We start from the raw sequence: 19,168 nt of genomic DNA on the forward strand, positions 1-19,168 counted from the left end.
AGGACTTGTGAACAAAGATTTGGCTTGTTTTAGGTAATCTTTGTATGATTGTTGCTTGGTGGCAGCTTTAGGACCAGCAGTGGAGGAGAGCCTGTATAAAACCAGAACTACTCTTTTCACTTCACAGAATTCAACCTTTAAGAACATTTAGGGCAAAAATGGTTCATGCAGAAACTAGCCTCTGATTTGTGACAATTATTAAAAAACAATCTGAAAATTGCTACTACTCAATAGGTAAGATTTTGAAAGATTGCTCATGCTCCTATCCCAAGTGCTGGGAGTGAAGTGCTTTTCCTATCCTAAGATTAGCAGAGCACAACTGCAGTGCCAAATGTGAACTGTGTTAGTGGTGCTTTTAGAAAAAGCATAAATGCTTTGAAGAGCTGCTTCCCTGTAAATGTGTCTTCCTACACATTTTCCTCTTTGCAGATGGTGGTTGGCAAGAACAGGGGGAAGAACACCAACAAGCACCACCACCACCAAAAACAAAACAAAACACAAACAAAATAACCTTGAGAGCCTTGGTGATAATCAGAAGTTTCTAATTTGTTAATGTTTTCCCACTTAGAAATTATTGCTTTCAGCTGTGAAAATAATAGGTTTCTTCTTGCAGAGAGAAAGAAGAGGGAGGGAAGATGCATTTGAGTGTTTAAAATAAATATCAGCGCTGTTTTGCAAACGTGGAAGGATAATGACTCTTGTTTTAAGATCACACAGGGATTCCATAAATACTGCCTGCATCTGTGGATGAATTATTTCATTAGATCAGGTCAGAGAAACCCTGTTTGAAAATGGAGCTCATACTGCTAATGCTGAAGCTGTGCTGAAGCCCTTTTAAAGCAACCTATACACAAAAAAAATACCTTAGGGGCTGTATGTAAACAGAAGCCTCAAATAAAATTATTTTATTGGTTGTGCTGACATAATCTAGCAGCGATAATTATCTCAGTGCTGGCGAGCTGCGGAGTGCTGTGTAATATTTGCTGTGTTGGAGCGGGAACCACCAACCTGTTGTAAGATGGGATGTTTCAAAGCACTGCCGTTCGGTTTTAATTCACGGTGCCTTCTCTCTGTGGCAAGAGCAACTGGTCTTTAGGCTTTTCTCCAAGTATAGCCCAATATTTTACTGACCTTTGTCTCAGCATAGCAGGATTTGGCGATCTGAGCTGGAGTCCTCAGCAAGCATGCAGCACGGGGTAGCTGGACAGTAAAAGTTCTTGCTGGCAGTGCTGCTCTCCGACCAGTCGAGTGTGATCAAAGGAGAAAAACAAACTTTTGTGTAAAGATGAGAGGCCACATGTGCCACCCAGGGAGTATTTCAGGCCTTTGTATGTTGTTTTTTTCTTTCTGTTTTTAAGAGCAAAGGTCAGAGTACCATTTGTGTGGTTTCTTCAGCTTTCCCCTCACCCCCAGGAATGGGTCAAATTCAGCCTGAGATCTCTGTGGGCATGCTGCTCTGAGCAGCAGCGTTACCTGCTGGTCCTCCATCACGAGGTCCTTAGTCTGGAGAAGAGGAGGCTGAGGGGAGACCTCGTTGCTCTACAACTACCTCAGAGGAGACTGCAGCAAGGAAGGTGCCTGGTAGGTTTTCTCAGGTGACAACTGATAGGACATGAGGAAATGGCCTCAAGTTGTGCCAGGGGAGGTTTAAATTGGATATCGGGGAGAATTTCTTCTTGGGAAGGGTGGTGAGGCATTGGAACAGGCCGCCTGGGGAAGTGGTGGAGTCGCCATCCCTGGAGGTGTTTGAGACATGTGGACGTGGCACTGAGGGACATGGTTTAATGGTGGCCTGGTAGTGTTAGGTGATGGTTGGACTTGTTGGTCTTAAGGTCTTTTCCAACCTAAATGATTCTCTGATCCCCCATCCTGTCTGGGAGGACCAGCTGCTAGTGAGAATGTCCCATGTTAGGGTGGTTTTGATACTGTTTCAGGCAGCAAGGATGGACACCTGTTGGTGTGGGGGCTGTTTTGAACCAAAACACATTGCCATTAGGCTGTCTGCCAGTTCCTGGGAGGTGGCAGCAGCAGCTTTGCTTAAAGGAAGACCATCATTCACTTTCCAAAGATAACTGAAGTCCCATGCCAAAGTATGGCTTAGTGAAAGTACTGCATGCAAGGTGCTTTAATCAGGCATCCGCTACCCGTTTTTTATTGTACTAGTCAAAGGAGCGATTTCTGTTTACTAGCATTTAGGCAATGAGTACTTCTTTCAATGGAGTTGCAGAAGGACTGCTTTGGAGCACAGCATTAGCTTACATGGCCTTTCCTGGAGGTGATGTACAATAAAACCTGAATGCAGTTTGATGTTCAGGCAGGCTTAGTTTTGTGAGCTGACTGTTTGAAAACCTTAAACCTGTGCGTGTGATAACAGAAGGAAGAATTCTCAGCGAGGTTTCTCTTTTTAGAAACTCGAATAAAATGTTATATGAGAATGGTTCCGTAAACAGCAGCACTTCAAAAAATGTTACTGCAGGTAATGCCTTCCACATGCTGGAAGGAGAGGGGAAAAAGACGTGTTCAGTGCAGTCCTACATGTTAAAGTATAAGGAGTCCAGTTTTCAATTTTGGGGCTTACATTCCTTGTATAACTGAATTGAAGAAATGGTGAAAACTATGGCTTTTTTGTTGTTGTTTGCATTAATTATTTCTTTAAAGCAGCAGCTCAAGTTTAGCCCAGACTGGCGCTGGCCAAAAGCTGCGAGTGGCTGCTCCCCCCAAAGCACCCAGCCCAAAAGAAGCGTGCTCGCCTTTGGCTCAGCTTCAGCCTCAGCCGGCGCAGTGATTGAACGTGGTTCCTCTCTCAGGATGGAGGGAAAGTAAACTTGAGATACTGCTCCTGTCGTGTTCTGCTGTGCTCGAAGACTTGCAGTAAGGCGGTAGCAGCTATTAATTAAACTACTGACATTGCCTAGGAATGAAGTGCCTGTTTACATCATCAGTTTAAAAGGGTGAGTGATAACATCGATGGTTGCTACAGCTTTACCAGAATAAAATTTATACCAATTAATGTTACTACAAAAATATCCTTCAATCATTATCCTATTTGCATTATTCCGGTGTTTTCTGTGCTCTGGCTCATGAGACACAATCAGTTGCTTTCAGTTTTCCTCTTGATTTCTTTTGGACTCGTTTGTTTTGGAAGGTAAGCAGGCAGCAATAATTAAGCTGTTACATTGTCAGCTTCAGTTGTGTTTCCCATTGAGATTAGATTCAGATCCATGGGTGTTATTAAGGAAGGAGGAAACGTGCATGCCAGGAAAATGTAAAATTTTGAGCAGCTCTGACATGGAATAATAAGCTATTCTGCTCTTACGTCTTTCCTAGAGGAGACCAAGAGATTTGACAGAACAGTAGGTTCTTGGAGTCAAGCGCTTTGTGTTCTGGAAGCCATTAGTCCTCTCTGAAATCTCTTTTCAGATAATACTCGTAAAGAAAAGGATGAGACATTCTCGTGGTGCATTACAAACTAAAACCTGCAGTTTGTCTCTGGGGTTTTAGTTCAGCTCAGGGGTTTGAGTTCAACTTGGAATCCAAGTTTTGAGGAAATTTTTTATTCTTTGAAAAATCTCATTTATTCAATAGTGGACATCCTAATGAACATTACAGATATGAATTGAGGATGTTTTTCATGGTGGAGCCTTGCTTTGAGGGACCTTTGAAATATTGGAGTAAAAATGTGTCATTATTTGGGTGTAGATCGAAGTGGTAATTGCAGTTGACAGCTAACGATGGCTAGAGTGCTTGAACCACTGGAAAGCAGCATGATTAACTTGAAACTGCTGAAGTGACAGAGTGTAATGGAGTGCTCATATGCATCAAATTGACTGTTACGTTCAGTGAGTGTAGGGTGAAAAACAAAGACTTCCAGTGATACAGAACCACTTCGCAAAAATGTCTGCATGGCAACTTTTAGTCTTGAGCGCCCATCTGCATGCCAGGTTTCAAAACAAGCCTCTGAAGACTCCCAACTCAAACTCAGGGCTTTACCTATGGCTTTTAAAGTCATGGCTTAGTTTTGCAACTAGAAAAACATTTTGCTTTAAATAAACACATCTTAATGGATAAAATATTGTACGGGAAATGCTTGATGCAGTGTTGCTTGGTTTGGAACCTACTTTTATCCTTTAAGTATGGTGCTAAGCAAGCATTATTTGTTTTCTAAAAGTACAGCAGCAACTTTTAAGTTTGGATTATTATCACCAACATACTTCTCTTAAGCATAGCATAGTGGGGGTGATTTTTCTGCATAGGACAGCAGACACTGGTGCAGTATTAGCTTGATGAGAAAGGAATCTTGCAGCTTTGCAAAGCAGAAGAAATAATTGAAAATTTGGTATGCTAATAAGCTAAATTCGTATTTTGGATGAAGATTAAAATAATTTAAATGCAATATTCTCTTTAAACAAGTCCTCAGCTGAACATGACATTGTAATGTCAAAAACATTGCTTGTCTGCATTCCAGCTACTGGTGTGAGTGACACAAGTCTTGTTCTTGGTGGCAGTGCTGGAAGCGTTCAAGTCCATGGGCTTGGGAGGAGGTCCCTTAATGCAGTATCTTAGGTTATCCTTCTCTGTAAATGTAGAGTTTCAGAAACAGGAAGTGTTCTGAAATGATTGAGATTATTTTGGCAGAGTTAGCTGTTGTGGAAATGTGAAGAGAAGTTAGAGACTGTCCCTTTTGTTTTTCTGAGATTATGGGGAGTTGTGAACTCCTGACAGGGCTCTAGTTTCACACCTCCAACTTGCAAAAGATGTTCAGTGTTTTACAGAAGACACTAAGCCTACAGAGTCCTGGTATGTGGGCTTCAGCCCTACTTGGACTGAAACATGCCAGCAAACCGAGTGGGTACAGTCAGTGTAGATTCTAACAAAACCAAACCAAACCTTTCTGAGTTGATGTGGAGACCTAGGTTACAAAATGTGCACCAGCAGCATGATGCTCTCTGGCCCTTTATAATCTGTCTGAGAAAATGTACATTAGTGAAAGCTATCTAAATGTAATCCTCTAGCTTCAAGAGTCTTATTTCTCCTGGTTGAGAGTGCCTACTTGCTCAAAAGCTGGTAAATAACTTTTTTTCCAGTAGCAGACTATTGGCTGATCACCAGTCTGTGAAGTTATTTGGTTCTGTTTTGTTCAAACTATGTCAGTTTAACCCTGGGCTTCCAACAAGCATTGCTTTGATGTGAGAGTGGAGTTCACCCCTTGAGTGATGGCACTCACTCTGCAGGAATTAAGGTGTACCTAAACATTGGCTACTGTACGAGATAAGTATTACATGGGAATCATGAGTAATAAGCGCAGTAGTGCTGAGGAAAAGTACTGTTAGGCAGACTTATTAAAGAGATTTATTCTTTCTAGTACATGACATTTTTGGTTCTCGTGAAGGTGAATGACGTGTCTCGGTAATGAGCAGTGATTTATTTGGCAATGAAATATAACATTCTCAGAGGCATTACAGTCAACATGTGATCACAGGAAGAGTATTCCATGTGCATAACTTTGTTAATCCAGGAATTTCCCATTGAAATGCTGGTTTATTGGTCTCCTGGAGGCATCTGATACCTAAAAGAATGTACAATATGTTTCATTTCGGACTCGAAAAAGCACTGATCAGTGTTAGCCTTTTCCAGTATACCATATCTGATGTTCCAGGTAAGCATGGGTTTCTGTGAACAACGATATTTGTATTCATCAGCTGATGCAATTTGTTTTGCATGTGGCTGACCATGCATTGTCAGCATATATTTCTATATGTAGGCTATGGAGTGACTGATGGGCCTGATTTTTTTTTCTGCCTTTTATTTAATTGAAGGAAGTGCAAGTAATGTAATGGCATCAGGTATTCTTTTCCAGTCTTTCCCCCACTTTATGAAGGTACCAAAAAAATGAAAAAAAAGTGGCACATAATAATTCTATTTTTTCTGAGAGTTGAATACTGATTGAACTGGAAGTATTTTGAAGTTACCTTTGAGAGGCTCGTTGCGATGGCTAACTTTCTAGTGGCTACTAGGAGGCTTCAAAGAGAACCACGCTATCAAGAAAATGAGGAGTAAATTAAGCACATCCTTTCTGTAATCTGAACAGCATGAACATTACAGGAATTGCTGGAAAAATGGGGGGAAAAAAAGTGTAATTCAGCAATTCAGCACAGCACTTAACTGTGAATCACCGGATGAGCAACAGATAATGTGAGAAGGAAAAGCTGCTCCATCTAAAGGCTATCCACACAACTTGATTTAAAAAAAAATAAATCCAGAGGGATTCAGACAGTCAAACAAAGTGAATGTGATGTTAACAAAGTAGCTTTCTACTTATCTAGGATTGCTTAAATAGCACTAATATCCTTTTTCTTTGCATTTGTATTTCCAGGTATTACTCTACATTGTATGGTCATGCCAATTATGTAAAATTCAAGAAGGATCCTTTTGGAATATTGGTGGATCAGTGGATTTTTATAATGCTTACTCGAAACAAGTTATCACACCTTCAAGTGATGCAGCATATGTGCAAGCCTGAATTGTACTCATTAATAACATGCATTTTAATAATCTCTTAAGCTATGTATAATTGAACTTTATAAGTAATAAAAAGCAGCTAATAAAAATGTTAGCAATTTTTAAAAGTGAATTTAAAAGCAACTGTTGCAACTGCAGCCTGTTTTCAACAAAATGTAGTGACCCACTCTGAATATAGACCTGAATTTACATTAGAAGTTAAGATATTCTGGATGTATTTCAGAATAACTATCTATAGGAAACCGTATTAAAGTTTTGAGGAAAAAAAGTCTTCTGATTCTAGCAAGCTTTTTTCATAGTCTTCCTATAGAGCTCGTGATGTACATTTGATCATTTAATCGATCCTCTTAGTGACTAGCCCGTTGTTATAGCCAGGGAACACAGGGCAGTACTATGCAATCCCCTTTTGGTGTTCTTGGGAAGGTGGAAATGTTTCTGCTTGTGTTTACAGAGAATTATGACTGAAAGCAGCCTTCCTGGTTCGTGGAGACTGGCCTCGCACAGGCTTGGTGATACTTGGGCTTCTCAAGTGCCTTCTATAAAAGCCTTGCCGGTGTATTGGAAAGAAGAGGTGTTTTTCAGTGTTGATTTGGACATGAGTGGGCTGTTCTAACTCAGTCCCTCACAGGGTGAGAGAGAGATTTGTTTCCAAGTTCTTCCCAACTTGAGGAGGAGGAGATTTGGCAAGGCTGCCTGAAGGCAGGGATATTTTGCATAAGCCAGGAGGGAATATGAAGGAAGACTACATTTCTGACATTGTTCAATAGATGTGGGATTTGACGGAGATGGGATGCTTGTGGGCTAAACGTGACTGGAGTCTGGAATCTCCAAACAAGTCCAAAAGTGGCCCCTGGGAGGATACTGTGAAAGAAATACCCGTGTGGTGGCAGCATGCTCACTGGAATGCTACCTTATGCAGATCATCTAAACCTCAAAACTCACTTCTCGTTTGAAAAAGAGACAGTGACAGGAATGCTGAAGGGGCACCATAAGATCACAAAATTGATGGAACAGCTAATGAACAATCTGGAAGTGGTTGAGATGGAACTGTTTAAGAATTCTAGGAACTGAGCCCTGAAAGAAAAAATAAAACTATAAATCATCCGAGGAGAAAAGCATTCAAAATGGGCATAAACAAAGTTGATCGTAATTCTCAGTGAATGTTTGCCACACACACAGTATTAAAATCCAGCACTTAGCATTGATTTAGAACAGGCTTGTTGCAGTATAATCGGATTTTTATGACCTAACAAATATTTGTATGATCAATGGTTTCCTTACACTGAAATATTACTTTGCAGTATTGCCTACTCAGGCTATTCAACAAGAAGTGCAACTGAATGAAAACCAAAGCCCAGGCCCTTTCTTTACCCTGGTTAAAAAAAAAAAAAAGTAGTAAATGGACTCTTACAGTGTTAGTACATTTCCATTTGAATGCGTTTAGATTCAGCATCCATTAGCCTCGACATTACATTTCAAAGTACTTGATTCATTCATCTATGCCAAAAGTCAAGTCCCTTACATATGTTTGTAAACTCTGAGCATGAGCATCACTTAAAATTTTTTGCTCATGTTAGTTAACTGTTACAAAAACATCTTTATAAGTGGTAAGCTTGCAATTAGTCTGTTTACAAAGTCTTGATGATAATAATTTACCTGATCATTTAGTGACCCTAGATTGCTTCAGAAATCCTCACCTAAATGTGCTGCTCCTGTGTGGAGTTAACTTATGTGTTTAAAAAAACAAAAAACGCCCATTGTTCTCAAGTACAGAAATATTGTTCATTCCAACCCCCAGTGCACCCATTTTTCTTTATCCCAGAAAAACTTTTCTCTAACTTTTAACCCATTAAATGCTAACTCCATCTGGTACAACTAGGCAGACCAGCCTAGAAACACAGAAGGCAAACTGGAAGGAAGGATGATTTCCACTTTTTTTTTTCCTTTTCTTTTTTTTTTTTTTTTTTTTCAACCCCCATGGCACTTCAGTGAGTTGATAGCTGTTAACCAAGAGAGGGCTCAGATTGCTGTGCGAGGTCATCTGGTTCTGTACTAGTGCATCCAGTTTTAAGTCTGGTTCAGGTGAGGCTGGTCAACTTCTGTGGCTGGTGAATTCTGCTCTTTTATGGCAGCACAGTTGCAATGAAATCTTCTCAAGGTCCGTACTAATGTTGCTGTACAAGACGGGGTGTGGAGCTGTGGGATGGGGTGGGTGAAATCAAAATAAATTGCAAGTGTCTGTGTTTCTCACCCAAGTAGCATGGAAGATCAGTTTTGTCCCTGATGAACCTCTGGGTTTTTACTCAACCCGTACTTCAGGAAGGCTCGCTCTAAGTATGTTGCTACTAGCTAAAATTCAGCTGTGTGTTTCGTGTTGCAGAGCTGTTGAATATAGTGAGAGAAAGGGGGAAGAAGGGGAGACTGAATTTGTTTAATTGGCAATGACTTTTTCTGGCACAATAGCACGCTCTTGATGATGCTATTTATGGATGCCTATTGCCAGAAATAATAGTCATGTCAAATTATACTTCATGGTTGAGAAAAATTCTCTCCAGCATGTTACCATATTTAAGCCATTTCTTCACTCTGCTATTATGTGTTGTCTTAAACCCCATTGGTGAATCTTCTCAAGTCTTTTTCTTGTTCCGTGTTTTCTTTCACTCTTTTAGAAAAAAAAAAAAAAAAAAAAAAAAAAAAAAGTATAATTCAATATTGGAAAGTTGTTTCTGGCAAATGTTTAAAAAAAAAAAAAAAAAAAAAAGAAGTAACTTTGCAGCTGTTTGTTTTTTATATCCACAATGCTTTCTCCTTCTCAGACATCAGCTATGCACACTGCAACTCTCTAATTCTCCCACTAGTCAGCTACTGTTCCTTTTGTCATATGAACAGCTTTTTTCTGACTTGTAGCACGCGCTTTTATGGAAAGAAGAGAGGGGCGCTTTGCCACCCAAAACAATTGCAGATTTCAAGTCTTAAAGTACAGATTTGTGTCTGCATTTCCAGGTTTCTTGTCTGGTGGCAGGATTCAGCTAGCATCTTTGTCAACCAGCATCTTCTGTGCTATTCAAGTGTCCATGTATGATGCTATGCATTAAATGTAATTATTGTTTTTTCATTCATATCTTGCAGGTGAAAAAAATTGATTGGGGGCTCCGCGTGTGCATTTTTTTTTCCTGTTTGTTTTTTAAATGAACATCAGTTATAGATATTCTGAGTTACTATGAATTTTTTTTAAGGGAATTAAAATCCTTATGTACCTTTCTAGTCATCTTCCTGGGGATATCTATTACAGGTCTGTAAGGAAAATTAGTCTTATAGCAGTCAACACTACCAACTGGAAGCAGCTGTCCTGTTTTTCTGTGCCTGCAGCTGACTGTCTTGGGTAACCAGATGATTTTTGTATTCTCACCTGTTGTGCATTTAAAAGCTCTCGCTGAACTGCTAACTCGAGCCTTCTTTTTCCCTCAATATTTGGCCATATGTGGTCATCAAATCATAGCGGTCAGCTGCTGAGACCAATTAAGTCATTTAGCTGTTCAGGTCTGAAATAAATTAAGCAGCATGAAGCAAGGCCAACCTCCCCTACGCAGTTGTCAGACTCGCATCTCTTTCCAGAAGAGAGACATGTTATTTGCTTACATAGTACATCAAATGGCAAGTACGCTAGGGTTTCTGTGCTTGCCTTGGAACAGTTGCGGTCTTGGAAGGGCTGGAAGAGCAGTGAGAGCCAAGTGAATTACCCAGAACTCCATGGGACTCGTTTTTGCAATCCATCTAGGAACTGGAAAGCAGATCTGCAAGGCAAGAGAAGCTTTCGGTGCAAGACAGGGCTCTTGAGGAACAATGCTATGCCATGGCAAGGAAGCTACCCATAGCATTTCTTACTTACAGTACAAATGTGTTTCCTGACAGATTTTTTTTTTGAGTAATGGGGTGCAATCCTGGTTCATTAGGATATCCAGATATAGGTGCCTAGTGGCAGGTTACCCCTATCTAGCTGAAAACATGTTAATAGAAAATCATTCATATGCAGGGGCAGACTTAGCCTAATTGTTTGAAGCAGAACAGCTGTCTGGAAACGTGCAACTCATTGCCATCTGAAGTGAGGGAAAGGTATTTTTTTTCTTTTGCTCTGCTGTACACCTTTTGTATTTTATTGTATTTTATTTTATTTTGTAGGTGCAATGGGGAGCTGCTTCTAAGCTTTACTCTTGTTTGTTCAGTGTTTGTGTGGGGTTTTCTAAGAACAGTTCTGCATCAGGTTTTCCAGAAAAATGCCACTGTCTCTGCTGTAATTATATCATGTTATTTGTTGTTCCTTTCTACAAGGGAAAAATATTAATACATTAAAAAAAAGGCAATAATTCCTTACAGTGATATAGTATGGAAGTGTAGGCCAAATGATCATATGAGCATAAGATATCATTCCAGCATATGTTTTTATGTTGTACAAAATTTGGTCACAAATGTAACAAGATAAGCACATCTTTTCCTCTGTTTTGTGTTTGGGGAGGGGAAAAAAAGATAAACTTCAGAAATCTTTAATCTGTAGTGTAGTTAACATCTCCCTAGTGGCTCATATTTATGCATCACAAGGAAGTAATTTGACAGGATAAAATAATAAAATAAAATGGTTAGAGATATGGTGGAGCTGTATTTAAGGCCCTTTCAAACATGCTGCTAGTGTTTCACACTGCCCTTTCTCTTGTGGCAGCAATATTTCAAGTGAGTGCTCTTGCTGATACCTGCAACTTCCTGGTGGCAATAGTTTGAAAATTAGAATCATTCACTATGCAACTTCATTTCACATCCAAGTGGAAAGATAGCAGCTCCACAAATCTGATGATAAAATATTATAGGAAAGCAGGCTGGGTTGTAAGTAGATAAATGAAGGATTTAAATTTGCTAAACAATTTGCAGATGCTAGAAGCACAGGGGATTAAAATGAGAACAGCAAACCGAAGACTGTAGCAAGTATGTATGCTGTGGGCCAAGTTTGCAGAGGCCTCTACTTGGCATCTTATATGCTATTTGGTTACTTCCACCCACAACTGACTTGTTGAAGCAAAATTGGAGCCACAAAAAATAAAATGTGAAGTCCTCCGACCATAATGTGCAGAGGCAAATAGTGTCTGTACCCATAAATCAGGTGTTTAAGTATATGCAGTAACTTGAATCTGCAAATGATTGAAAGCTTCCCTATCCCTCCCATGTGATGGAAGTAATGCTTTTAGAATGTTTTTATGTGAAGAGTAAGCAGCTCTGAAATAAAGGCACCTTGTCACCTTTCAGAAGAGCTAAATGTTATTTCAGAAGTGCAGCTTTACAGTATTAAGTTTGAATGCAGTAGTGGCAAAAAAAAAAAAAAAGTTTTTGCCATTCTCACCTACACTTTAAAGTGCAATTCTGGTCCTATTCCAGAAGAAATATCTGGAAACTGGCTCTCAGAGTCCAGATTTCTAAAAATAATTTTGGGGTTCCATGAACTGCCAGTGGGTATGTGCTCACTGTTGTCTTGGAGCAGTGCTAGCTGTTTGAATTTCTATGTATTCATATTATCTGGTACGGTAAGTAGAAACCTTCCCAAAATTTGAGACGTACTGATACCCAGGGGACAAAATGCATTTATATTAGCACTATCTCGAGACTTGCAATAAAACTGACTTACTAATGAGAGGTTTTTCTGGCTGGAGATACCAGACTCATGCTAAAGCATTTTAATTTTTTGAGACATCTTTCTAGAAGATCAGGGACAGCTGGAATATTCCAAAAGTGAGTAATTATTTAGATAGCTTCCAAACTGTAGTGGTTGGCCAAAGATTCCACATGATGGAGGTGGAAAATCTGTGGATTTAGGAATCACTTGGAAGTCTTTGATCTGCATCTTCTTCCCTCCCTCTCCATCCAGTAAAAATAAAACATTCTGTCCCCAAAAGCAACGCTTTCACTGTGAGAGTAAGATTTTTCACACTTATTTTCTGCTTTAGAATAGCATAATATATCAATAAATGCTATCGTAAAGGTCTGTTATTGTATATATGTCATAAGAATCAAAGAAGCATATAGTAGTACAGTGGGACAATACCTGGAAATAAATGCCTTCACTCTGTTTTAGTCTCTTCCAGACTAGTTTGTCTGACTTTTTATGTGCTTGTAGGTAGCTTTCAGCGTAGACTTGGCCTTAGTGACTTCGTACTTACATGTGCTGTAGGTATCTTTGGTTACTAGATGTTGTAATACTTGTGGTATGAAGTTTGTTATAAAGAGTATCTTGAGGGACTGAGACCTCAACATTCAGTAGTTGGCAGAATGAAGACGTACTGAGTAAAGTCCAGTGCATGGGTGAGGCGCGTGCCAGGCCTTGACCTTGTCATTGATGAAAACAAATTGTAGAGAGATCTCTTAATATTTCTGCTGATAGTAACCCGTTGGATAGAGCTGGCTGTAATACTGCAGAGAGGTTGGAATCCAGTTGGGTGGGACAGGCCTCAGACCTCTTTTTTGTTCTACCAGGGTTCTACCTTTGTACAAAATATTTCTAACAATTTTAGTATTGGGCAATAGTATGAACGATTTTATGCTATGAGGCTCTCTTGAGCTTCTTAGTCATAGACCCTTCTGTAAAATTTGGGTGGTATTTCTTTCATGGTGTTGAGTATGAGTTGTTCATGCTGGGAAAATTTTGTGTACACAGAGCTAATGTAGGCCTCTGCTAGCAGATCCGCTACGTGTTTGGGTGCACAAATAACTCTGTAGTGGTGTTTCCCTATACAAGGGGATATCATGGAAAGGCTCAATGAAGTCAAGGTAGATGTCATCTGTTTTCTCCCATTGCTCACAAACGCAGTTGTTCAGTCACCGATGGCAGCCAGGTGGGACAGACATGATTTACCTTTGGTAAAACTGTGCTCCTATATTACTTGTGCCTAGACAGGGGTTCCAGAGGGACCCATGTGAACTCTGAAATTGGTCCCACTTCTGCGATGGGAGAGGTGATGTGAGTGGGAGCTGGATAGGCTCAGCTCAGGAAGTTAGTTACTTGCAGGATGATTATTCTGCTGCAGTTTCTCATACCAAGGGCTTTGCCATGTAAAGAATTTCATTGACAAAGCTGAAAACTCTGTGCATTCTCCTGCCTAATGGTGCTAATACAGATTAACAACGCTGCAGGACTGAATACTAAACAGGCAAATTGTTTTGACACAAAGCATTGCCCTGGTACCAGACCCCAGGCTGACTGAAGCATTCAGCAGAGTGTCACATTAAAGATGCTTTGTGTGGTGCAAGAAATAGTCTTGTGATGAACTTTCAAAACAACTACTGAATTGGCCGATGGTTTCCTAACTGCCCAATAGGTGCTAAATATCTGGCAGAGATGTTCCCGCTGCCTTTGAGGAGGCATCAGGAATTTCCCCAGCAGTCACTCCAGTGCTGTTACTCAGTGCTTGGCATCCCCAGCTTTGTTCACCCTTGCTGTCTGCTTGCTTGCGTGGGGGCTTCTGTTTTTTTGCGCAGGCCTCCAGGCTTGACACTGCTCCTGCCAAGCTCCCTCTGGGCTCCCTCATGGCTTTGTTCCAGCAGCAGGAAAAGGGGCTCTTCCATTGGCACCCTTGTGTTTCAAACTCAGCACAAGCTCCTGGAAACGACAGATTTCAGCTCCCTGTAACCCTCCGTCCCCAGCTGAGTCCCTCAGCTGTGTTGTCCCCACTTGGCTGTGGCCCAGCAGGCCTCCAGGTGCAGCTCTCCAGCGAAGCTGATGTCCCTAGCGCCCCGCCAGCCCTCCTGCCTTTGTCCTTCTGCTCTCTGGGGTCCCCAGGGCCTAGGTCAGTTTCCACCATGGTGCTCGTGTGCCCTGAAATGGTTCTTGATGTTTCCAGCAGAGATGAGTGACTGACTTTAATCTGACTCCTCTACAGGCCGTGCTGAGTCTGTTGTTGTTTTTTAAGCATATATATATATATAGTGTTCTCTTCCTTGTATCTGTATTTATATATATGCTTTTGATTGCTCTTGGCTGGGTATGCACAGCTGCCTAGACACCACAGTTTTAACAATTTCTGCTGTGGTTTATACAGACTGACGTATCCAGGCAAGGAATGTAAGCCACAGAAAGCTGAAGATGAAACCAAGCAGGGACTATTAAACTGGTAGCAGTGAACAACTTCGCTGCAGTTTAGAATAGTATTTAATTTATGGAGGCTTAAGTTACATTGTTCCGCTTTTCACTTGACACTCCAGCAGCTGAAAAGAAGTCCTCTGCACGCATGCTGCAAACCTAGGGACACAACTCTTCCTGCCCCAAGCTTGCATTGCAATTTCATGTGCCTGTAGCATTTTGCTGCAATAGACATGGTACATTCCCAAAGGCTTGCTCCACTTCTGCTTTTCTTCTGATTTCTGCATTCAGCTGAGCAATTTAAGTCTGTATTTAATTGACTGAGAGAGTCAAGTTTTTCTTTATTGCGAGTGGAGAGGTCTTCTCTGCATTCAGTTGCTTATCTCTTCCTAGTATATCTAGTAAACTTTTATAAAAGCAAACTTTTGTCTTTTGTCATCAGGATGAGAGACAGTACAGATTTAGAAATTGTGTTGGTTTTATACAGTAAGGGACTAGAGTTGCTAGAGCAAGCTCAGGATCAAAATTTGCTGTATAGATAGCCCACATTATAGGACTACTCCAAAAAGGAATACTCCTTCATTTGATTATCAGAACTTTGAATCGATTACCATCAATTTAAACTTTCTCTATTTTGACTTTTAACACTGCTTTTGCTAATACCTGATACAAAAGAAAGTATTAATTTCACAACAAAAAAATATTTACCTCTGAAAGTCTTCTGCCATTCTGCTGCCTTCTTTCTAAAATTGGGCAAATGGCTGACCATTATTCCAAAAGACACTTGTTTCAAGAGAACTACATCTCACCAAAGTGGTTCCCCTGAAGGTTTTCCAAACATTTTTCTGTGTAACTGAGTTAGCAGTTGCACATGTTAACAAACTGTCCTGAGCATATCTCAGAATTGGGACCAACGTAGTTAGGGATGGAAAAAATACTTTTTAGTGCCTCTTTGCTTGTAGAGTGATCTGGGATTTTAGCAACCTTTTGATTGGCTTCTGTACAGATCCATTTTCTGGAGATGTATTAACTCTATGTAAAGGGGAAAAGGTTATGCAGAACAATTCTTCAAAGCTTTTGCTCTTTAGCAGTGATACTTTGTTCTTTAGATGGATTTTTTTTCTGCACGTAGTGAAGAAGTAATACTTATGCAGGTAAAAAAGGTTTGCAAATCATTGTGTTAATGGCGTACTGACTATTGTAATAAAGGTGGGCAAGGGTTTTACTGGCTTTTTCTGGAGGAGAACAAAGAATTCAAAGGGATGGCTTGGGACACTTGGGCCAACAGCTCTGCTTTATGCAATCCCTTTCATTAACTTATTGAGTCCTTCTCGAAAGTACTTCTCCTCCCCTCTATTTCTGTGGGAAATTATTTCAAAGCTTTATTTCTCTAAGGATCCAGAATATTTCTTTCATTCAAAGCCTAAAATTGTTGAGGGCCAAAATGCCCATTTGTTCTTAAGCAATACTCTTTAGTAAAAACAGTTCTTCTCTTGCTGTTGTATCTTAGTTTTTGGGCTACTCCTAAATGATTTTCATCTGTAGTTCTTTCTGGATAGCATCTCTTACCTTTTCCATGGGGGGGAGGTTTTTTTGTTGTTGTTTATATGTATATATATAGTTGAACATTTTACTAGATGTTTTAATCTTTTTAATCAAGGTCTAAATAAATTGACTTTCAGCAGTTTCTGCTTATCCCTTAGCTTCTTGACCTGTCATCAGTACTTCCTTTGGTGTTTTCATATTCTCTAACAGCACTGCCTTGTATTCTAAGGTACCTGGGTGTCACTTTTTCAAGGAAATGAGTGGTCCCTTCTTACAGACTTCCTTCCCTCTAGAGTACTTCTCATGTAGGATAACTTCTTGAGTTCAAGCACTTGAAATGTTGAACCAGCCCTCCTCCTACTCTATTAACTGTCTTTAAGTAGTTCTTAATATGTTTGCTACTTGTTTGCTACTCTTCAAACTGAGTGCTTTCCTTCCAGGTCAGTTTATGACATGTCACTTTTCCTTGGGTGGCTGTAGGAGCTTGTTGGCTCTAGTGTGGATGGAACATCACCTTCCAAGGAACCTATATGGCCAGAGTTTTGGGAGCCACTGCAGATTCACTGGGTTTTTCAGTAGTCCTTCCATATGCTAGACATAAATGTGACATCAGATATTTCAAACAACATATTCAACGAATACTCACTTTCAATAATACTGGATTAATCAGAAAAATTATGACTCGCTGGAGTTGTGAAGCTCATTCTGGATTCTTTGCATTCCCAACTACAAACTGGGAGTCTTCAGTGCTGGAGTTTAAGACCACTCTCACCCTTTTCAAGCATCTTGAGAAACTTGTGACAGACAGCATGATGTGTATCATAAGTGAAATGTTATTGCAGCTTTTAACTATGGATTCACCTATGTCTTTTGTCTCTAATGGAAAATAAAGAGCAGCATTTAACTTCCATTAGAGTCCATCTCAAAAGGCCCTCCTTTTCATTTCTTTACCTGCCAGCCTGAAAATGCTTTTTCCCGTTAGTATTGTTGGATCATAGAATGGCTTGGATTGGAAGGGATCTCAAGGATCATCTAGTTCCAACCCCCCTGCCATAGGCAGGGATGCTACGCACTGTATCACGTTGCTCAGGGCTTCATCTAACCTGGTCTTGAACGCCTCCAGGGATGTGCATTCACAACCTGTTCCAGTGTCTCACCACCCTCTGAATGAAAAATTTACTTCTAACCTCAAATATAAATTTTCCCCTTTTAATTTAAAACCATTTCCCCTTGTCCTATCATTATCTACCTGAATAAAGAGTCCGTCTCCATCCTTTTTATAAGAGCCCTTTAAGTATGGAAAGGCTGCAATGAGGTCACCCTGGAGCCTTCTCTTTCGTAGGCTGAATGGCCCTGGCTCTACCATCCTACCTTTGCAGGAGAGGTGCTCCAGCCCCTTGATTGTCTTTGTGGCCCCCCTCTAGACCTGCTCTAACAGCTCCACATCCTTCTTGTGCTGGGGGCTCCAGGCTTGGACACAGTACTCCAGGTGGGGCCTCACCAGGGCAGAGTAGAGGGGCACAATCACCTCCCTGTACCTGCTGGCCTCTCCTCTGGTGATGCAGCCCAGGACGCAGTTGGCCTTCTGGGCTGCAAGCACATACTTCTGGTTCACGTCAAGCTTTTAATCCATCAGAAGCCCCAAGACCTTCTCTGCAGGGCTGCTCTCACTGAATTCTTCTCCCAGTCTGTACTCATGTCCAGGTTTTTTCCCAGCCCAGGTGCAGCACCCTGCATTTAGACATGTTGAACCTCATTAGGTTCACGTGGGCCCACTTCTCCAGCCTGTCCAGATCCCTTTGGATGGCATCTCTTCCCTCTGTTTTATCAATTGCACCACTCAGCTTGGTGTCATCTGCAAATGTGCTGAGGGCGCACTTGATCCCACTGTCTGTGTCACAGATCAAGATATTAAATAGTACTGGTCCCTTCAGGTATACCACTCATCACTGTCCTCCACTCGGACATAAATCCATTGACTACCACTCTCTGGGTACGACCTTCAAGCCAATTCCTTACCCACTGAATGGTCCTCCCATCAAATTCATCTCTCTCCAATTTGGAGACCAAAATGTTGTGGGACTGCCTAAGGCCTTGTAGAAGTCCGGGTGGATGACATTGGTTGATCTTCCTTTGCCTCAACTGACACAGTCGCTCTGTTGCAGAAAGTCACCAGATCAGTGAGGCATGATTTACCCTTGGTAAAGCCATGCTGGCTGTCACGGGTCACTTCCTTGTCTTGCATAACCATCTTGGATAATATGATGTCATAATCTTGGATAATATGATGTCAAGCTTACAACTTTACCACTGTAAACCTTAAGCATCATTAAGGTACTACCAAAACGGTTAGGCTAATCCTTTTAAAGGTATATTTTTGTTAAAATATCAGAAAACACATTAGACTGTTCTGTTTGGCCCTGTTTTGAGCAAGGACTTGCACTAGAAGATCTCCAGAGATCCTTTCCAAACTCAACCATCCTGTGATCTGAATGCATGGCTAAATAATACCATTTTCATTAGAAATAAATATCTTTTTTTTTTTTTTCCTCTCGTGTGTTATCTGTTGACTGTTAGAAGGAATATTCGGATGCCTTACTTCTGATTGATTCTTCAGATGTCCAAGTGGTAACCCTTGCTTGCATTTCTTCACAGATTATTTCAACTACATCAGCTTGCTTCAAAGATGAAGATTTCACGCCCAGTCCCATATCTGACCACCCTCAAGGTGGCAGGGAAAAAGCATAATTCCTTCTCTATTTGAAATGTTGTTGATTGCTACCTGTACCCTTTGCATCTCATCCTGTCACTATGCACCTTTGAAGATAATCTGTCTGCATCTCTTCTTGAGTCTCCCTGGGGATAGCTGAAGGGAGTAGGATGCTGTTCCCTTGGCCGTCCCCATTCAGAGAGGCCCAAGCTACCCGTGTCAGCCTGCCCTTGTAGGGCCTGTGCTCCACCTGCCTCTTCACCTGAAGGTCCTCCTGC

General features: G+C 40.9%; 1 protein-coding gene and 1 long non-coding RNA gene across 2 annotated transcripts in view; both read left to right on the forward strand.

Annotated features, from left to right (window-relative positions):
* FBXL7 (F-box and leucine rich repeat protein 7) overlaps positions 1-19,168 on the forward strand; it is a 182,678-nt gene that overhangs the window by 79,476 nt on the left and 84,034 nt on the right. The gene's annotated exons all lie outside the window — the stretch shown is intronic.
* LOC309875014 lies at positions 1,561-6,781 on the forward strand. Its single transcript, XR_014316962.1, has 3 exons — positions 1,561-1,581; positions 2,662-2,951; positions 6,374-6,781. It is a non-coding gene; the product is annotated as an uncharacterized lncRNA (long non-coding RNA).

This window comes from Aythya marila (assembly GCF_965140915.1).
Source record: "Aythya marila genome assembly, chromosome: 2".
Taxonomy (NCBI): domain Eukaryota; kingdom Metazoa; phylum Chordata; class Aves; order Anseriformes; family Anatidae; genus Aythya; species Aythya marila.